Source organism: Cavia porcellus, unplaced genomic scaffold (assembly GCF_034190915.1).
Source record: "Cavia porcellus strain 051 isolate PalLab524CR breed Dunkin Hartley unplaced genomic scaffold, mCavPor4.1 scaffold_27, whole genome shotgun sequence".
NCBI lineage: Eukaryota > Metazoa > Chordata > Mammalia > Rodentia > Caviidae > Cavia > Cavia porcellus.
The window spans coordinates 42,772,512-42,792,565 of record NW_026947510.1 but is presented as its reverse complement, the minus strand read 5'-3'; the positions used below and the strand labels follow the sequence as shown (position 1 = coordinate 42,792,565).

Genomic DNA, 20,054 nt, shown 5'->3' with positions numbered 1-20,054 from the left:
TGAAAGCAGCTTTCTCAGGCCTGTGCAGCAGTCTGACACCTTCTTCTGCACATTCCATGCAGAGTAACTAACTCCGAATGAACACCATGCACTAATAAACATTTCCTCTCACAAAACCAAGACCAGCTATATCATTTGTGGAGCTTGTGCAAGGAGTATCTTAGAGACCATTTTAAATAAAGAATTTAACTTCTGATTTTTATTTTTAATCGTTAGAAGAATTCAAGTGTTATAGTGAGACAAGCCAATAGGAGAACTCGAGTTCCTGTCTTTGTTACTAAATGAAGTTAAAACCTTGCAAACCCAGGACCCATGCAGAGACTGGCTATGGCTTGTGTCTTAACCGCCATAAAACTAGACCACTTTTACCTCTTGCATTCAAGCCATTGGGCCTTTTTGGGAACCTATCTGTTCTGCCAAGGAACTCTCAGTGTGTAAACAACACTTTTCACACTATGTTAGTGCATAAGGGAAAAATCATCACTCTCAATGTCCACATTAGTGTTCACTAGAGGAACAGATTAAACACACATGCGCACACACACACACACACACACACACACACACACACACACATATATATACTTGTAAGCCAAACGGTTACTTGTATCTCCCTTCAATACACTTCTTTCCGGCATGACTATAAAATATATGAGAAATGATTTTATTGAGTTTATGAATAAGATCCATGTTACTAAAGATCAAAATTCTTGGGTCATTATTGGCAGTTGCTTTGTTTCAAAACTAATAGCTATTTGTTTTTGTTCTATTTTCAGTATCTGGAAAGATCCCTTGATCCAATCGACCATCATATTTTTATTAATGATGTCTAAATTTCCTTAACTGGTCTCCCTTCTTCATTTACTAGCAGATTCCCAATCCAGAACCAGAGAGAGCCTTTTTAAACCCAATACATTTACACTACTTTTTGGGATACTCATAGAGCTTCCCACCCATAAAGGAAAAAATTAAGCGTTTTTATAAAAGTCTGAAATGAAGGTCATCTTTATATTTGAAGCACCAACACTATTTTGAACAGATCAACTAATAGTCTTCTTTCACTTGCTCCTTCAGACCACAATTACTTCCATGCTGTTCCTCTAACACAACACGCCTCTGCCTCAGAGCCAAGTGCCTGTGGTTTACTTGAAGATATACCCAAGTCTCTTTGTAAGCCTTCAGTCAAAGGTCACTTTCTCGGTGGAAGATCTTTTACTTTCTCTTTTCTATGTTCACTGCAATTAAAATAGCAACCTCTTCCTGATTCCTATTTGTGTCTAGCTTTCCTGTGTTTAATTGTGTTTACTATTTCTTACTTTGAACATAAGATGGATGACAAACTAATTAATCTATATAGATAGATAGATAGATAGATAGTAGATAGATCATTCTCATTATATATCTCCTGTAATTATAATAAGCATTTCACAAAAGACAGGAATATTTTTGCATATGAAACAAAGCAAATTTTTAATAATTATATATGAATTAGTTGGTCAACATACATCTACTGATAGAGTTCATACAAAATATTGTTAGGATTCATAACAAGTTCTAACTATTGAAGATACATTGACATTGTATTAGTTGCTTGCCAAGAGATTTCTTGCAGGAACAAATTCAAAGACTGAAGTGTAAAAGAATAAAACTGAAGTGGCAGAAAATACAAATCATTTTTAAAAGATGGAAAGTAATCATTAAGGAAATATCTCTGGGTGGAAATTTTTCAAAAATGATGAATTGTAATAGCTTCTAAACAAATGTTTAATAAGATAGAAAATGACAGGATAGTTTGAATGTAATAAAAAATACTGACCAAAATACTGACGGATTACAATTAGTCTAACATAGCTTTAGCTTATCATTTTCATAAGACCTTAGTAGAAAAGGTAGTTAGAGATTTTCTCAGGTGATTACTCTAGTTCATAACATCTGTGTATGTTTATATATGTTTGTGTTTCAAGAAATAACAAGAAATTTGTTGCTGAATTACATTGTTCTTATTGTTAGATTACAGATAGACAACATGTAGTCCACTTTTTGGAAATGTCTTCTTCCTGTGTTAGGTTGTTTAATCTTTCTTCTTAATGTTTTGGAAGATGTATCAAAAGGTTGTTGTCGAATTTGTCATATTTTAATATTAAAATATGTGTGCATTAATCTTACCATGACCTTTTCCCTGAACTTGGTCCTAGAAAACAGACGCTGCGTCTTTTGTAAGTAACTTCAAGGTACAATATCATACGGCACTCAAATATAAGCTTTTGTCCACTTAATCATCAAGCATTACCTACTTTCATCACTGTTCAGGAGCTTAATTCCAGGATTACTCATCCCCAAAAAAGCTAAATATGAAAATGAGAAGCACAGACCCAAACAATAGAACTTTTATATCATGATAATTAGAAAAGGAACCTATTACCAAGGATTATAATTAGTGACTAACATATTAAATGACCTTTAACATTTACCTTAAGCCCTGGATTTCTGGAAAACCAGCAAGGTTATGAATGCCATATTAGTAATCTTTAATCTTTATGACTGCTGTGGACAGAATTTTAATGATTTTTAAATAGGCAGTGGTCACTAACATATCCCTATTAAAATTAAAAAAATCTCATAAAAAATTAAATGGATTAAGACTTCAAATGTGCCATCATCAAAAGTATTATCTAATTATGGAGTTCAGTGAACAGGCCAAGTGAAATGGTTGGTAATATTAGTTACTTGCCACATGGGAATGCCCAGGATTTATGCACAAATAGATTCTGCTTCTGTTGCAACATAGTAATTAAGAATTTGTCAGGGAAATTTGACCCTCTAGGGTAGAAATTACTTTGTAAAATAAGAATGGCAGAGCACTAGTCTCCTTGCTGCACATAATTTAACTTGATTATTTATACATCAAAGGGAGTCTGCAGTGGCTGCAGTATAATATTTAAGTGGAGGGATATTAAAGAAAGAAGCATCTAGTGAAATCTTTTCCCAAATCTCCGTGAGAAAATAGAAGAAATTTTCATAAAGCATTTCATTTTGCATATAAATTGGGGCCTAGATTGTGCCTGTGAATTTACTGCTGTCAAATTTAATTTTTCTTTAATTCTTCAGGCCCAGATGTGAAAGGCTCTGTGTGCAGGCTGCAATTTTCAATGCTTACAGGTAGCTCCTGGATCGATAATGTGTCTTTATGAGAAATTACCGTTAATGTTATTGAGTATGCATTTTGTTTTATAGGATAATAAGGTAATATGAAATGCCAATTCATTCATTAGAGGAGAGCTAAGTGCTTAAATGAAATGGGTGACAGGTCTGGAAAAGAGATGTAGTAATGGGCAGGAAGGCAAGAATGGATTTTTAATGACCTAATACTTAAAGGTTTAGCCATGTTTTTGCATTGCTTTCTTATACGTGAGTTAGGCTACTACAATAAAGAATTTTATTTGAATTCTCTTGAAAATACATAAGGAAATAAACTTGGTTTCAAAATATTTTTAATCCATTACTTTTACTGTGATTACCATTACATTAACTGAAAAATAGGAATTGCAGCATAAAGTAAATCATAAAAATCATTAGAATATAAAAATGTCACAAACAAGGCCAAATTTGCAATAAAAAGAAAATGTATTTAATATTCCTATATTTAATGCATGCTTCTGTATAAATAAATTTTATAGTTAACATCAAATCAGAAATTCAAGGATATTTACAAATTTGGGAAAACTATGATTCTTACAAATGGAAATAAAGTCTAAGGAATGAGTTTTTAAAACATTTCAGGTCGATGGAATGTATAAACATTGGTATTAAGAACTTTATAATTTGTCACTAAAGAAAAACTGCTTTCATGCCTTCCTAAATAAAACTTCAGAGTTCTGATTCAACCTTCTGCTATTAAGCTGAGACATTTTAATTATCTAAAAAGCTGAATGAGTACGTTAATTTGATGCCTGTGATTTTAAAGACAAGCCAGTATGTACTTTATAATAAAGAACAATTTAATAACTCAATTGAATAAGATTATTGTCAAAATAAAAATATTTATCTCATTAAATAATTTGAATTGAAATGACTCACTTTTGATACAGTACCACGTTAGGTAATTATATGTAATTCTGAACCCAATGCACATTTCACTTATGTGCTGCAGATGTTATAACAAACAAAACGTTATTAGGCTGTGTATCTCCAAAATGAGAAGGACACCAGTATTTTTAAGCTGTTACAAAACAAATACTAAGACTCAAAGAAACCAAACATGAATATTCAGTTGTAAACAAAACAATGTAGTTAGGACAAATGCTGACAAGATTAAATCGATCTTCTAATGGATTAAAAAGCATAAGCTTCTGTAAATAATGCATTCCTTTATTTCACTATTTGGAAATCCACATAAGACAGCACAATATGATTTAATGAAAATGCCGAAGGTTTGAAAGCACGAAGATCAAATCTCAGCTCTCAGACTCAGTAGTTGTTTAAACACAGACAAATCATTTAACTTCTCCAAATTATTGTTCTTTCCATAAAAGGAGGACAGCAACAAATCCATATCCCATTATAATCAATGGTTACACACTGAAGCCAAGCAAAACTTTATCCACATCTGGAATCTAAGTGCTGGTATGTGCACTTTAACCACAAATGGTTCACTGTCACTACCTTTGCCAAACAACTTTGTAGAAAGTGAATTCCTCATCCACCACATCTCCCTTTTGGCAGCTGAGCTAGAGAAACCAGGCTACCTGATTTCATTACTGATCACCTGAATTATTTTACCAGTAACCACTATGCCTTGTACCCTAAGCTTTATAAACGTCTAATTTATAAAATTTCATCTGTGAGCTAATTCTAATATCCACTTCTCCACTGTAAGGTAGGTACTCAATGTTGCTAGAAGTATCTGCATGAGAACATTCATGGCACCATAACTGTATAATATTCAGTCTCAGTGTCCCAGATACTTGACAATCTTTTACCTCTTTAATAAAATCTCTTTTCCACCTTTTAAGCAACTGTTTCACCTTTATCCTTAAGGCCTTTCATTCCCCTCCCCTTGCTCTTATAGCTGAGCATCTGCTGAAAACTTGAATTGTTAAGACATGAATGATTTGGACCTTGGTCCTTCTCATTCAGATTTCCTGTGCTTTCCCTCACCTCTGACAAGATTACATTCTCCTCTTCATCGTCAATCATGACCCGACATCTGTTTTTATTTTCTAAACATCCTCCAGGGTTTTAGCCCATCTTCCTTTTTCTATCCTTCTCATTAGCCTTTAAAAAATGTATAATCTCTGTAAATAACTTCTCTCCATGGAAAAAATAATTAGAAAGAAAAGTAGTTGAAATTTATGGTGCACAAACCCCTCTTTATTCCCTTATTGCCATCAGATGTGTCTTAGCTCTTTGCATTTCTTGAAATAAGATAAATTTTCTTTCTTTCATGGCCATTTCTACAGTATGCTATAATTCATATACTGCTTGTAATAATTGCAGTGAAGCTGTTTTATCAGAGGAACGGATAACTTCCTAGTTATTAACTCACTAGATCTTTTTCTCACCATTCTTTACCTCCCAGAGTAGTGTCAATACCATCACTGGTCCCTCTGAGTTTAGTTAAAGGAAACCAGTTTCATTTACTTCTCTTTCTCCATTTCCTATAGAACCTTCTCTTCTCTTGCCCACTACTTAAAAATCTCTCAATACTGATCTGCTGCTACCCTTATTCTGTACACAGTACCTGAAAGCATTTTACACTTGCCTAGTTTTAACTATAACCTAGTACTTATGACTTCCATTTCTGTATTTCTATGTCAATATCTGCACTGAAGTTCAGATTTATATATGTATTTTTCTCTGCTAAATATTTTCATGCACTTATCTTTCTCCATTAATGATTCCTCTTCCATTATAGTCTATTCTATTCATCGAACAATTGTCTAAATACAAAATTTAGAACACTAGTCAAAATTTTTCCTATCTTACTAAATTTATTTATACATCTGAGTCATTTATACATCTTTCCTCAAACCATGTCCTAATACCCTTGGTTTAGATCCTCTTCTTTTCTGCATGTAACAATGGGCATTTAACTGCTGTCATAGCCTGGAGTATCCCTTTCCTCCAATCCATCGTCCATGAAATTACCATTAATATTTCATTTAAGATAAGATCTGATCATGCCTCTTGCCTGCTTTAGAACCCATCTGTGAAACCCTGGGGCCTATAAAATCCTTACGCTATGGTATTATATACTGCACCCTCCATGACCTATCTAACTGTCTCACCTTAACTCCTGCCATGTCTTGCCTGTTACTTTATGCACTTGAAATCAAATGACTTGCTGTTTTTCTCATGCACCATGCTGCTTCACAGCTCTGTGCTTAACTCATGCTGCTTAACTGCCCTGAATGCACTTCCCACATTCTTTGCTTGGGTAACTCTTACTCATCCTTAAAACTTTAGTTCGCACCATGCAGTCTTCTCAGGAAATGTTCCTGGACCCCATCTCATCCTACGTGTAAACACTCTGAACTTCCATTCAGCTAATGCTTCCCCATAGAATTGCTTTTATCTCAGGCTGAAATTTCTGTCTTTTTAACCCTCCTAAATGTGAGTATCTCATAAGTAAAGACCACAGTTTTTCTTTGGGGTGGATTCTTTGAAGATTCTCAGCATACCGGAGTGGGACATAAAGCTGTTTTTATTTTTCCAATAACACACCAGCTCAGTCAACACCTGCCTTTACTCCTTCAGTGGTGGACTGTCTCTAATGACCACTTATTCACTTCAGGAACTTGTCAACAACTTTAGAGCAAAATCACAGTTTATCAGACTCAAAGATATCTGCTTTAAAATCTTTTTAATATTTCATTAAATGCTCTTTTAAAAAATTTCCTCTACTCCTTCCACTTTCTCTTTGTGACCATGGGCACTTACTGTTATCTTCCATGAGGCAAATATACACAGGGCTCATTTACAGCACTGACATAAGTGGCAAATGGTACTCCCATGTGATTTCCTGTTGTGTTGATCAATCTTGATTATCAATTTGACTGGAGTTGGAAAAACCTGGAGAGGTGATTGGCTTGTGGATTCTATAGTATCAGAGAACTAACCCACATTTAGTATATGAATTATAGCATATGAACATGCTAATATATAACAGTAGATGAATTATACATACTGTAGAAATGGCCATGAAGGAAAGGAGGGTTCGTAGCTGAATGGGCTCCTAGAAGGCAGGGACTACCTGAATGTCATCACCACATTTGACCCCTGGCCCTACTTCTCAGGTTCTTCTCCTGTTCTCTGCTATCTGAATGCTTCCAGTTTAAGCCGATTTCCTCTGCCACATGCTTCCACCATGCTGCTTCTGCCTTGGATCAAGCAAACCATGGACCAAATCCCCTGAAACAATGAGCAGAAATAAACCTGTCCTCCTTTAAGTTTTGGGTGTCAGTTACTTGGTCCCAACAATGGAAAGATAGCCAATGCACTTGTCAAAAGAGATTAGACAGGCTTTAATCTGTATGTCAGGTGTGTGTACATCCACGTTGTTATCAATGTTTTTTTTTCAAATTTAGTAAGTGTTTTGGGGTGAGTAACAAGGATGAGCTAGCACTTCAAGCATCATCTTTCTTTGAAAGCTTCAAAGGTGCCTGGCAGCACTGCAGTAAGTATCTTCTCTGAAATCTACCTTCCCCTTCTACATCTGTCTTTGGTCCCAGTAGTATTAAGTACTCATTTATCCATCTGTTCAAGAACTTTCAAAGTATGTTGAATATCTCAAATTAGTAGAAACTCTCTCGAGGCTTCTCTCACTTAGATCGGGCTGCATTGAAGGAGAATTATTTATCACTACTGCTTTAGCCTAAAAATGCACAGTCCTTCCTTTCATCAGTTCATAATGAATGACAGAAAATGGTCCACTCAGTCCCAGAAGTATAAAATTTCCTGAATTTACTTTGCTGAAATTGTAATTCTTTAATTTATTCTAAAAATATTAATTAGCCTACTATGTGATAATCACTGTAGTAGACACCAGCTTGATCAGAGTGAACACGGAAAATAAAATTTGTCATTTAGTAGATCTTAGCTTTGAACTTTAGAAGGCTGACATAAAACACAACTCATAGTTTCAGTGACTTCAAACCATAGTCATCTTGCTTAAGTAAGGTTCATTCTGAGGATAAAATTCCACTTTATAGAAGGTTGGCAGGCAGGCCACTATGTCAGAAAGAATTGAGAAGTCTCAAAATGGAAGTTAAATGCTATCTTATCTGTCCACACAAAATTTGGCAGAATTAATAATGTGATCTATCAGGTGGCCAGGAAAACAAGAAAATATAATATTCTCATTTCCCCCAAAAACATTAAAAATGAATTAAATATGTGCGGAGAAGAATAGGCAAAGCACATTCTCTACATTTTCATGGTGGCTTCAGTCTCTAAGTGACCTTAGTAGCAAGTCTGTGACAGGATTATGCTCTACTGGATAGTAATAGTAACTAACTACATTAGAGATACAGTGCTGACACAGTCCTGATATGTAAAAAGTATAAATGAAACCCAAAACTTCCTAATCAAAATACTTATTTTCTATTTGAGTGATTTCTTCTGTTGACATAAAATAGTGTTTAAAAAAAATAGTGTTTAAAATAGTGTTTAAAAATTCAGGACACATGAAATTCATGTAAGTAGTGGATGAACAAGATCAAAGTTTCTTAACCTTGAAAATGATTAACATTTCTGACCATGTAATTCTTTGTTGCATGCGTGCTTCCTTTGCATGTGTGTGAGGAGGCAATTCTGTGCATTTTAGGGTTCTTAATAACACCCCAGAGCTCTTCCTACTAGATACCAATAGCACCAAGCTCAATTTGTATCACCAAAACTGTGCCCATTTACAGCATTGTCACATGTTTCCAAGCAAAACAAATTTTCAGGGGACAAAAATCATGTTTTTCAGAGACACATTACCTAGAAGAACATGTTAAAACTGTAGGGATCCACATGCTATTTTTCTCTTCTAAACTGTTAACGTCATTGAATAAATCTCTCTAGTCTTTCCAGTCCCAAAGAATATCATCCCTTAAAAGTCTCTTGATGTAGTGAGCTTATTTCAGTAGTAGATGCTGGCTGACAAAGCTTTCCTCACAGCTAATTTGAGTTTCTTTTACTAGTACTACTGGTGGCCTTTAAGAGTGTCAACCTGTATCTCCTTTTTCTCAAGGACTACATGGTGTTCCGTATCACTTTCAGTGATCTGAATGGCTTCTCCATTGGAAAAAGAGGAAAGAAGAAGGGGGGAAAAAAAGCTAAAAAGAATTCCCGATTTAAATGCTCTGAAAGCTTAAGGAAATTTTTAGTCTTAGAAAGCAGAGGTTCCAGAAGTAGGGCGAGCTTCATTATTGGTACACTGGTCTGGTAATGTCAAAAGTCCTTGATTCTTTTCATTTCACCAGCCTGACATCTGTAGCCTCTCACTGGGAATTGGTGGCTACATTAATTTTAGGTGTTATAGCATGACACAACATAAGGATAGAGACTGTCTCTCTATTAGAGACTTTCCGTTAGAGCTAAGAAAACACTTCTTTGAATAGAGGCTGTAAGACGGAATTAGAAATTCAAGATTACTCCAGTTTATCCCAAGTCTTGGAGTAAATGGATTTCTAATTGTGGGCTTCAGTTTTCACATCTTTTAAGAGATTCAATCAAATAATCTGAAGAATACACAACAATTCTATTGCCTTAAAACTATGAGCTTCTACAGAATATTTGTGTTTTAAATTGTAAATATATAACTGGGATCTCTGAAAGCTTAAATAAGCCTTCAAGAGTGTTGCTTCTCTCATTTGAAGAATGAGATTTATTTGTCTTCCAATGACTTCATTGTTAAGGTTTGTTTTACTCTCTTTGTGAAGTGAATGGCTCTGGGAGCCTGGAGGTGTTACAGAGTGGAGGGAGTGAATTTCCTCTCAGTCCTTCTAAGGTCCCAGAGGTGCTACCCATCTGCAGCTCATCCAATCAATAGCCAGTTAGAGCTGAAGAGAAACAGTGAGTAAAAATTACGGAATCGACCTGTCCTGCCCCACTTGGGCCATCATTCACTCTCTGCACTTCCGAGGTTGTGAAGGGACCACTCAGGTTAATGGAAACACAGTGGCAGCCCTGGCCCTGTGTTTTCTCATTTCTCCTGTCCTGCCCCACAAGAACGCATGGGTCTAAGAGAGTCAGAAAAGCCAGGTGAATCATGATGGAAATTCCCATCTAGACACCTTTCAAAATTCACCAACACTAATAATGACATCTACTCACCCTATGAAGGGAGAAGCAAGATAATCTGGGGAATGGAGACAGAATTTCAGGCCCAGAGAAGTAATGTGATGCATCGTTAAATGTATGAAAGGCATTAAGCATCTTCAAATTGAGATAAAAATAATTTTAAAGTTATAATTATTTATAGTTTTAATGCTCATGAATATTATTTATTTTTCAATGATCCTCTCAAGAAAGCTGTGGTTATATTCAACCTATTACACTTTTTAATGAATTCTGGGATACATTTGCAGTTTTATACAAATACTAAACATCACTGTACAAAGAAAAGTTCTGTAAATCAACTTAAATTCTAGTGTAAATCAATTTCATAGAGTTGAACAAATAATTTAGCCTTTTCATTAGGGTCAAATTGCTGAATAGACTCTATGATCTCTTCTGGATATGAAATTTTTAATTTATAATTTTTTTATTTGAATTTAAAAGAAAGTTTATTGTGTCATTTTTCTGTAGAATTAGGTACAACACAACTTCAGTTAATTGCACATTGTTTTGAGACTTGCAATTCAAAAGAGTAGTGTGAAACTTAAAACTATTTTTAGTTTATCTTGGTACAAAGCAGTTAACTTTTTTAAATAAAAAAATTTTAATCATAATTATAAAAAGGAAACTACAAAGTTCATGGGATTTCCTTTAGACTTTCAAACAGAATCTGATCAAAGTAGTCATTTGAACTTCAGTTGAATGAAAAAAAAATGAAAGAATAACAAAAAAATGAAGATGGGGAATAAAATATGTGCCATCACATGTTAAAAATAAATTTATTTTAGCCTCAGTTTCTGCTGAGACCACCTGACTGATGCACACAGCCTAATTTTATTTTATTTTATTTTTTGTATTTTTGAAACAGGATCTCTCTATGCAATTCGGGCAGGCCTTGAGCTCACTTTGTACCCCAAGCTGGACTCAAACTCACAAAGATCCTCATGCCTCAGCCTCCCTAGTGCTGGAATTACAGGCGTAGGCCACCATGCCCAGCTTGATGCATATATCCTAAAGCAAAGTGAACAACAATTATGCAATAGAGAGTTTGGAGAAATGGATTTCTAATGCTTGGCCTTCTCCTACACAACAATGGAATAAGATTGGCTACATTTTGTTGACACACCAGATTTTATTAGAGAACACTGTCAAAGGGTTTGGGTAATGCTTCCCACTCTACATCTGAATTGAGACCTTGAATCTACCACGCTACTTAGATTAATGATTTCCTTGTAACTTGGGAGACATTGGACAGAACGACCTTCTAGCATGTCTGACCATCACAGAAATTAGTAGCTACCTGCCCCGTGTACTCCCATGCTGGGAGTGTTTCCTGAGGACTGCGGTGAAACAAGAGGAAATTATTCATCTTGAACTCTGATACTATCCTAGAGGATTCCCTAAAAAAGTGAGATGCTTCTTTTTGAATGGGATATTGGATTTACTTGGCTCTAAGAAAGTGATTATAAACCATAAATTGGTTTATTTAACTTCATAAAGGAATTAACAGCAAGTTATCATAAGCTATGTGGGTGCAAGACATTTCTACGTGGAAGAGTCAACAGGACAGCAACCAGACATGCAATCTGCAACTTTAACCTTGAAGCTGGCCTCCTTCCCATCCAACTCTGTCCATCCTAAAGTGCAACCCCACAATCAGAAAGACGACAAGGAGGAGGACAGAAAGAAGTACAGACACAAGACGTAAAGGAAATGTACTCAGCCATACACTTTTCCCCATGAGACTCTCAATTCCAATTCAGGAAATTAAAGGACAGGAAAATTTTTCATTTAATAATGTTCTGGACAGCATACAGTCATAAGTATATTAATTACAGAACTAGGACAGTTCATATAAGCTTATAGAAACTAAAAAACTCACTTTTCTTCTGAAATTGGATTCAGGGGCAGAGGAAGAATTAGCTACTCAGAATATTTTTAATAGCTGGTGCATATTAGGGCAGATTCAGCACAAAAATAAACCTTTTATCAGCACCTTAATAAACCCAGTGTTTATTGCTTACATTACGTGTAATGTAATGTACAAGAGGATTGGGAGAAGTTCTGCTATTTTAACTCACCCATATGTTTAATGTGCATTTACCAGAGTGGACTAAAGATAAATCACACTGCCTTGTTTAAAGATTGTGTTTAAAGTGACAAAAGTAATTTCCACAGGATTTCCTAGGTCAAAGCAAGTAACAGGTGGCAGTCTAACTTAGGAGGTGGAGATAATATTTTCCATCATGTATTTAGGGAGCAGAAAACCTAAACTATCTTTGAAGAGTGATGGACTTCAGTAAATCAATATATGAGGCCAAAAAGTCTCATTTTGAGATGTTACTTTTCATATAAATTATTTAAAATTTAAATTACTCAACTTGCCTTTGCATATTTGGCTTTTTATATCCACAGTTTGGTAGCCATAGATTCAACATATGCCCAATCAAAAATACAAAACTTGAATTAGCTACTTGTCAAGAACTAGACTACACTCAGGGGAAAACAATGATGTGCATACAACCTATGCATATCTTAGGCCAATTCTCAGCTCCTTGATTTTTCTTCAGCACTCGTTGTTGAGTATTGTCTTCAGCTTGACAGTTGTTCATGTTTTATTTAGTTAGGCGTGTACAGATGTATCTGTACTGAACAAGAACAGACATTTTCCCTATTATTAGCTCCTAAAAAGTAAGGTGTAACAAGTATTTACATAGCATTTACATTATGTTAGATGTTATAAGTAATTCAAGATAATTTAAATTATGTATGAGTATGCCAATAGATCACATGGAATTACTAAGATATTTAATATACAGAATTTGTTTATCTATAAGTTTTAGTACCCATGGTGGGGGTCCTAGAACCAGTCCTTCAGTCATCTACAGATGATATGGAGAAACATATATATGTGTTTGAAATACATATCTATCAATCAATCTATCTATCTATATAATATAACTATATGGTTACAAAATTGTCATTATATAGTGTTTCCTAGTAGTATTTCAAAAAGATTTTGTGTTGAATGTTTAATATACATGGTCCTATAAGGAAAGTGTGGTAGTCAACCTTGACAAGGGAAAAGGTTTAATACAGAACACATAATTAATAGGATTATTCTAAAATATTCATTCAAAATGTCAAATGCAAAAGAGTATGAGAGATCTGTCCACACGCTAGAGACCCAAAGAATCGAGCTGAGGGCCTGGATCCCATGGCAATGTCCCACATGAATCCAAGTGGAGGCCTAGAGCCCACAACAGTGTCTCATGCAAGTCTGTGCCAAGGACCTGCACTGGGAAAGCCCAAAGGTCATTGGTGGAAGTTACAAAGTCTGTGCTAGCAGGATGAATCATCTGTGTCAGGGAGCAAGGGATCTGCACTGGAGCCAGGAAGGGAAACTCAAGGCCAGAGTTCCCCACAAAAGGAACCACAGCCATCATCAGCAACAGCAAGGACCTGAGCAAGCTCCTCCCAGCATGGCATACTTCTCCAGGAGAGTCAATAGCGCTCACTTTTATCCTCTAGTTCTCTTTGTATGCTCTTGGCTACCCTCTGGTGGGTCTTCCATATGCAGCAATGTGCTGATTCAGTTCAGCTGGGTTACAAGGTGACCATTTTTAATCTCCCACACAGTAGTTGCAAAAATGCTCAAAAATGCAATTAAGCTTTTCTACAAAGAATTATAAAGAAGCTTATATTTGATTTTTTAGCTTTGTTTGAATTGCATCATGTCCTCTTTGTATTTGTACATTTTTTCAAATACTCTGAGCCCCATGTTTTGGATGACATCTATGCAGTGCTTTCCAAAGCTATGTCTTTGGGCTTGATTCCTCTCCGACTCATTCATCAAGGCCTGCTTTGATATGGCTCTGTGGACATCCCACACACATATTAAAATTTACATGGCTCACAATGACTTTTAACCTTTAAATCGCTTACAATATTTGTTTCTTCTGTTTTTATCAGTTTTGTAATACTACCAAACTTTCTTAAAAGTTATTTTTCATTTTTTCTTTCCATTATTTCTTTTCCTTAAACCTCCAACCTACCTTCAAGCTTTTTTCATTTTGATCTCTAAAATGTGCTCCAGCCCTGACCACATCTTTCCTCTTCTAAAATTATTACATACATCCAAAACATATTATTTCTCAGCTAGATCACTCACTGTGAACCTCAACTTCCCCTTTTTTCAAAGTTATTTTTTAGGATATTACGAGTAAATTGGAAATTTGATGTAGGTTGCTTTGATTGAGTACATATAGCATTCAGGTAGGGTATAAGGTGACAAGACAGTTTTCAACACATATTAATTTAGGTCTCACCCTCATGTACAAAAAAAGTACTCACTCTCACTTGTTTTGACATTTTTAAGTATAATAATCATTGGAATGTCTTACCAAAACATTTCCATAACTCCCAACTCCATTCATGTGCTGCCACTAAAGTTAGTAACATTACGACTATAATACTTTCCACAATATGTGGTAATTTGTCTGCTCATCACTTTCCAAATTTGCTATTAGATTGTAACAGATTAAAAATGAAAGATTTGGGCGTTTTGTTTTTCTTTTCATTTTTTGAAGTTCTATACATAATAAAATGAGCTTGTTAAATTCTTCTTAATGCTATCTAAGTTTTCAACATCTAGAAGCAAAATTTAACACTTTTTTGCAGTTTGAGAATCCATGGAAGACTGAATTCAGTTTACTCAAACACACACACACACACACACACACAGTTCTTTCAAATAACATTTTTTTAATTTACAAGGAAATATTATCACCTTGAGAGTTACTCATATGAATAGAAACTAACATCTTAAAGACTTAAACAGTGGATCACATTCCTTAAGAACTATACAGAATCTAATTTTATCATTAAATAATTACAAAGTAGGAAAACACTTATTTTTGGCTTGTTGGTGTCATTTATTAATAATCCTAACATGCATCAACGGCTCTAAATGAACTTTTGAATTTGATTCAGCTACAAATAGAAGCAATTGAATGTATCTGCTGTAATATTTTATATTTCTGTTTTACTCCATTCTAAATCTATGCATTTTCCTTTTTGATTTTGAGACTTGAACTGTGTATATATTTGGAACACATGCATGTGTGTGCATGTGTGTGTGTGTGTGTGTGTATGTGTGTGTGTGTGTGTGTGTGTGTGTGTGTGTGTGCAAATGTGATGCTGCTTTCTTTATTTTCAGAAGCAAGTGATTTGGTTATATGGCAGGAGAAAGAATGGGGATAATTCAGTGAATACAATGATAGAAAGCCCATAGCAGCGAAGGGTCAGTGGAATCATTTATTGCAATAAAGATTAGAATTTTTATCAATGTTCCCTGTCCCAGAGTGGCAATTTAGGAGTAAATCATATCACTGATTATAGTCTATAAAAAGATTTTGGAGTCTTGTAATAGAAGTAATTATTTTTTCCTGGTTCTTCTGTGTAACAGGATTCAGACATACTGATTTCCAGTCATATTAACTTAGAAATAATATATGTTCACTTAAGTTATAGCTCTTGATCATGTCACTTGACGTCTATGCCATTAATTACAGAATATTGGAAAGATTTTCCTGCTGTTATAAAACTCAATATCACATCACAGGAAAATATATTTTGTTTTCATTGAGAAAAAGTTACAACATTTGAAACAAATAATACATCTTGATCCCTACTAATATAATGTAGGATCACAGGACATAAGAAATATCCTATAACCTTAGATTATTAAGACAGGTTCCCTGAATATAAAATCTTTTTCCTCTTTTCAAAATTCTATGGACATCCTTCATAGTTAAGGTCTCTGTAAGTCTAAGATTTTCTCAAAAAGTAAGTAGTCTCCTAAATACTCATCATTGCTATCAAACTCTCCTGAGCCAGATTATTGTATGTAAAATTGGTTAACTCCAGTTTCTAAGAAATGTACAATTGCTAACAAAAAAGTTATGAAAAATAAATGGATACAAGAGAGCCAAAGATAATGTTCTTACTTTGAGATACACAACAACCAGTTGAAAGACTTTTTTTCCTCTTTCCTGTCAGCCTCGAAAGTATTGTGAGGATACTGCCTTGGGCTATAAAGTAACCTTCAGGTGATGAGAAGTCTCAAAACCATTTTTTGAACATCAAAAAATATCATTGAGGCACTTGATTCCAAATCATGGCATATAATATTTAATATAAAAAAGAGATGATTACTCATGGTGAAATTAAGTTGTCCAGTGTTATTGATTCAAAAATAATTTTTAGGCTAGGCAATTGGAATATATGTTAATTCTAAGTTTCTGTTTGCAAATGCCATTCATACTAAAGAGCTAGCTTCAGTGAGTAAGGTGACTTTAAACAAAGGATTGAAATATAACATACATTATCACCAAGCCATTTGCTTTTGCAAACAGGGACTAAATTGAACCATGAAGAACAGATATAAAACCTAAACTTAGGAAAGTTTTTATAACATGTATTTCCTGATTCTTTTTTTCAGTTCAAATTCAGTTTGCAGTGAGACTTTAAGGGAAGCTCCTAGAACAAATGACAAACCATGGTGAAATATATAAATAAATGCTCTTTAACGATAATGTATACTCCTCCTAAGAGAGACAATTTTCAGCCTGGCTTTGTAAGTGATGTGTGAGGTACACAGGCAGAGGGGCCAGGAAGGGCGCGGGGAAAGACATGTTTAGCTGTCTCACAAGAATTGAATTGTACTTACAAGCCAGCTTCTTGTGAATGATTAATGAAGTAGGAGAAAGAAACATAGAGAAAAGGAGACGAAAAAGGAAAATACCCCTCCATTCCTAAGACGGGAGAGAGACAAAAAAGCATATCCATCGCCCAACCAGTGTTACTTAACAATCTCTCAGCATAAAAGACAAATTCAAGAGACCGGTGCTTATTTATTTTTAGTATTTCAATATGCATTTAAACCACTTTTCTTCTGTTTTGAATTTGAGAGAAATTACTTTCAGATGAAGGAAAAACATTTTCTCACTGTCACTGAAATTTTTATGTTATTTTCCCGCACTCAAATTAAAGAAATTTTGCAAAGTTTTGTTACAACACTGAAAATTTAGATTTGAAAATTCAACAGCACAGATGTAATCACAGCCAGACTCTAATTAAGCATCGGGCCAAATTTGGTCCCAGAAATGTGTATGTATGTTCGTGACTTTAGTGGGAGGAATGTGTGCATTTTCAAGGACACACTTTGATCAAACATTTACTGAAGAATCCAGAAAGAAAATGTTTCTAAAGAAATGGAGATTTATATTCAACACTGTTTACTTACTTGTGAACCTGTTCCTTCGGATTTAGATTAATTTCAGGTAAACATGTAGTCATTTTCTTGTATATACTATATTCTCTGAAAGAAAAAAAATATTGTTTGCTATTCAGTTTGCTATTATGCAAAAGGGAAAACACAAAAGAAATGCACCGTTCTCTCCATAAAAGGATCTATTTTTCAAGTGTTTAGTATTATGAGATTGTCTCAGGCTAGACGTTGGGTGACAGCAACATTTGTGCTCAAGGGACAGCGAAAGTTTTCACATCTACAGTTTTGTTGTGAAATCACCTTTCGCGAAGTTTCTTCAAATACTTTGAAAATGTGCTCTTTACTCTGGGTGATTTTTAACTTGCCTTAATATCTGGCAGTGTAAATGATGCGTTTGCAGTTTATTTTAAACTGTGTCTGGATACAATTTCGAAATGCCTGTGCTTGAATCTTATATCTTCTCTCACAGAGTTTTTTCAGCTGCCTATAGAGCTTTTGTCTCCAAACCTGAAACCAGTGACTCCTTCCAAAGGGTGTAAGAAGCTAAACTCCTCCTGTAAGTCAAACAGGAACTGTTATTAATGAACTTCCACAACTTTCTTCATTTCTGTAAATTGCACTGCCTTTAAGTATAAAATAAATATAACAATAATTTATATTATTACTGTCAGAGCCTAAACAGCAATGAGAAAACAAATAGAAATATACATAGTGCCTAGACTAATGTCAAACATACATTTTCAAATATTTTTATCTTTCTTCGTTTGTTTCCTTTAATGGTTTAGTTTTCCTCCTGTCTGCTTCCTTGTTTCTCCGATGATGGTGATTGAGGAGACACAGGATATGTAACTTGTATACTACTTCAAGAATTTTAATGCCAATATCACAACTAAAACATCACGCTCATCAGCTAACATTTTTAGTTAAACAATAACGATATCAAGTGAATTTAGTTATTCTAACAAGAAACATACAAAAATGAATTTGTCCCACATTTAAGATTTCTTTGGCATGTCAGGATTTTTATTGTCTATAACCAATGATTCACAATTAAGGATTTCCTATACAGTCTCCCCTTCTCCTTGAGAGGGTAGTTGTCTTTCAGCATTCTCTGGGTCTCTAAGTATTAGATAAGCAGCTTTCTTTGGAGTTTCTGGTAAACCGTTAATAGTGCATCAAAGATCTCATGGTAGAAGTGAACAGAACAGCACATTATGTCTGAAACAAAGGGCAAGGCTGGCCACTCTGGTGTGGCCCCAGCAGACAATGGGAGAGTTTCAATTAATGAAGGACTGGGCCCTCTCTTCCTCCAAAGAACATAATTCTGAACAGTTAGCTTCAGGGTTTTGTTCCTCTAGCCTTTTTTTTTTTTTTTTGACATTCTTTTTTTATTTTAAAGAGAAAAAATAAAAATCATAATAAAGTACAGTTTCAAAACAGGTTAGTAGAAGCATTACAATAATCAATACATTGGGTATTGTTATCTTTATAGTAGTTATTCAGAGTATAATATATAGGTATCATACCTTATCCGAACAATGTTAGTACAAACCTATCCTTTCAATGAGCTAAGAAAAACTAACTGTATAACTATCTTAACTATATCATGTGTGAATATATTTTTCTTTTCCACTTCCTTTCCCCTTTCTCCCATCACAATCTGTCTTTTATTTGAACAGTTTCATCCCAATTCACATTATCTAATGTACATTTTGGATCTTATTTACCCATTCAGTTTCTCATACTAGTGAGACTATGTGATGTTTATACATATGCATCTGATTTATTTCACTTATTTGTATGGTCTTGAGTTGAATTCATTTATCTGCAAAAGCCTCCAGTTTATCCTTCTTTGTGACTGAATAGTATTCTATCACATTAAATGAAAACTTTTTTTAATCCATTCCTCGGTTGATGGGCATTTGGGCTGTTTACAAGATTTCATTTTGATTTGTGCTGCTATCAGCATCAATGTACATATAGTATTATTGCATGATATTTTCATTTCTTCTGGGAAGATACCCAAAAGGGGAATAGCTGAGCTGATAGGATCTATAATTCTAGTTCTTTGAGGAATTTCTACTGATTTCCACAATGATTGCACTAGTCTACACTCCCACAAACAGTGAAGAAAGATTTCTCCCCCCAAAAAAACCTCCAGAATTTATTATTAGCTGATTTTTTTATGATAGCCATTCCTTCTGGGGTGAGATGGAATCTCAGTATTGTTTTAATTTGCATCTCTTGAATGACCAATAATGTTGACCATTTTTTGATGTATTTACTGGTCATTTGTATTTCTTCATCTGAGAAGTATATATATTCATCTCAGATGCCCATTTTTAGATTGGGGCTTTGAATTTGGGACATTTAAATTTTTTCAATCCTTTATAAGATATAGAAATTTCTAGATATAAGTCCTTTGTCTGAAGGGCAATAG

General features: G+C 34.6%; 1 long non-coding RNA gene across 1 annotated transcript in view; it reads right to left on the bottom strand.

Moving 5' to 3' along the window:
• The window catches only part of LOC134473443 (uncharacterized), an 84,842-nt gene that overhangs the window by 9,449 nt on the left and 55,339 nt on the right, over nucleotides 1–20,054 (bottom strand). Inside the window, exon 2 of the long non-coding RNA XR_010043645.1 lies at nucleotides 17,630–17,704. This is a non-coding gene — a long non-coding RNA (uncharacterized LOC134473443). The remainder of the gene's footprint in view (nucleotides 1–17,629; nucleotides 17,705–20,054) is intronic.